We start from the raw sequence: 2,821 nt of genomic DNA on the forward strand, positions 1-2,821 counted from the left end.
CATAATTGTATTATAATATATACCACCTAACCGTGGTTTTTTTTTCGTTCTTTATACCGTCGTCATACTAGTTGTTACGAGTATACTACTATCTCTTTATCAACCAGTGTACAGTGCGGTAGTTCACGGCTGTGGCTACCTCTGTGTCGGCACTCGGCAGGCAGTCCGTCCAACCATAATTGTATTATATACCACCTAACCGTGGTTTTTTTTTCATTCTTTATACCGTCGTCATACTAGTTGTTACGAGTATACTACTATCTCTTTATCAACCAGTGTACAGTGCGGTAGTTCACGGCTGTGGCTACCTCTGTGTCGGCACTCGGCAGGCAGTCCGTCCAACCATAATTGTATTATATACCACCTAACCGTGGTTTTTTTTTCATTCTTTATACCGTCGTCATACTAGTTGTTACGAGTATACTACTATCTCTTTATCAACCAGTGTACAGTGCGGTAGTTCACGGCTGTGGCTACCTCTGTGTCGGCACTCGGCAGCCCGTCCATAATTGTATATACCAGTGACCTAACCGTGGTTTTTTTTTCTTTCTTTATACATACATACTAGTTACGAGTATACTATCTCTTTATCAACCAGTCTATATATTAGCAGCAGACACAGTACAGTGCGGTAGTTCACGGCTGTGGCTACCTCTGTGTCGGCACTCGGCAGCCCGTCCATAATTGTATATACCACCTAACCGTGGTTTTTTTTTCTTTCTATATACATACATACTAGTTACGAGTATACTATCTCTTTATCAACAAGTCTATATATTAGCAGCAGACACAGTACAGTGCGGTAGTTCACGGCTGTGGCTACCTCTGTGTCGGCACTCCGCAGCCCGTCCATAATTGTATATACCAGTGACCTAACCGTGGTTTTTTTTTCTTTCTTTATACATACATACTAGTTACGAGTATACTATCTCTTTATCAACCAGTCTATATATTAGCAGCAGACACAGTACAGTGCGGTAGTTCACGGCTGTGGCTACCTCTGTGTCGGCACTCGGCAGCCCGTCCATAATTGTATATACCAGTGACCTAACCGTGGTTTTTTTTTCTTTCTTTATACATACATACTAGTTACGAGTATACTATCTCTTTATCAACCAGTCTATATATTAGCAGCAGACACAGTACAGTGCGGTAGTTCACGGCTGTGGCTACCTCTGTGTCGGCACTCGGCAGCCCGTCCATAATTGTATATACCAGTGACCTAACCGTGGTTTTTTTTTCTTTCTTTATACATACATACTAGTTACGAGTATACTATCTCTTTATGAACCAGTCTATATATTAGCAGCAGACACAGTACAGTGCGGTAGTTCACGGCTGTGGCTACCTCTGTGTCGGCACTCGGCAGCCCGTCCATAATTGTATACTAGTATCCAATCCATCCATCTGCATTGTTTACCTGAGGTGCCTTTTAGTTGTGCCTATTAAAATATGGAGAACAAAAATGTTGAGGTTCCAAAATTAGGGAAAGATCAAGATCCACTTCCACCTCGTGCTGAAGCTGCTGCCACTAGTCATGGCCGAGACGATGAAATGCCAGCAACGTCGTCTGCCAAGGCCGATGCCCAATGGCATAGTACAGAGCATGTCAAAACCAAAACACCAAATATCAGTAAAAAAAGGACTCCAAAACCTAAAATAAAATTGTCTTAATCTTACTCACACAGTCAGCTACCTCATTGCGCCTCTTTTTTTCTTTGCGTCATGTGCTGTTTGGGGAGGGTTTTTTGGAAGGGACATCCTGCGTGACACTGCAGTGCCACTCCTAGATGGGCCCGGTGTTTGTGTCGGCCACTAGGGTCGCTAATCTTACTCACACAGCTACCTCATTGCGCCTCTTTTTTTCTTTGCGTCATGTGCTGTTTGGGGAGTGTTTTTTGGAAGGGACATCCTGCGTGACACTGCAGTGCCACTCCTAGATGGGCCCGGTGTTTGTGTCGGCCACTAGGGTCGCTAATCTTACTCACACAGTCAGCTACCTCATTGCGCCTCTTTTTTTCTTTGCGTCATGTGCTGTTTGGGGAGGGTTTTTTGGAAGGGCCATCCTGCGTGACACTGCAGTGCCACTCCTAGATGGGCCCGGTGTTTGTGTCGGCCACTAGGGTCGCTAATCTTACTCACACAGTCAGCTACCTCATTGCGCCTCTTTTTTTCTTTGCGTCATGTGCTGTTTGGGGAGGGTTTTTTGGAAGGGCCATCCTGCGTGACACTGCAGTGCCACTCCTAGATGGGCCCGGTGTTTGTGTCGGCCACTAGGGTCGCTAATCTTACTCACACAGCTACCTCATTGCGCCTCTTTTTTTCTTTGCGTCATGTGCTGTTTGGGGAGGGTTTTTTGGAAGGGACATCCTGCGTGACACTGCAGTGCCACTCCTAGATGGGCCCGGTGTTTGTGTCGGCCACTAGGGTCGCTTATCTTACTCACACAGCGACCTCGGTGCAAATTTTAGGACTAAAAATAATATTGTGAGGTGTGAGGTATTCAGAATAGACTGAAAATGAGTGTAAATTATGGTTTTTGAGGTTAATAATACTTTGGGATCAAAATGACCCCCAAATTCTATGATTTAAGCTGTTTTTTAGTGTTTTTGGAAAAAAACACCCGAATCCAAAACACACCCGAATCCGACAAAAATAATTCGGTGAGGTTTTGCCAAAACGCGTTCGAACCCAAAACACGGCCGCGGAACCGAACCCAAAACCAAAACACAAAACCCGAAAAATTTCAGGCGCTCATCTCTACTATAAAGGTATCTTTATCTTTTGGTGACCATTCGTAGGTGTTCAAATGCATACCATT

Source organism: Pseudophryne corroboree, chromosome 5, assembly GCF_028390025.1.
Source record: "Pseudophryne corroboree isolate aPseCor3 chromosome 5, aPseCor3.hap2, whole genome shotgun sequence".
NCBI lineage: Eukaryota > Metazoa > Chordata > Amphibia > Anura > Myobatrachidae > Pseudophryne > Pseudophryne corroboree.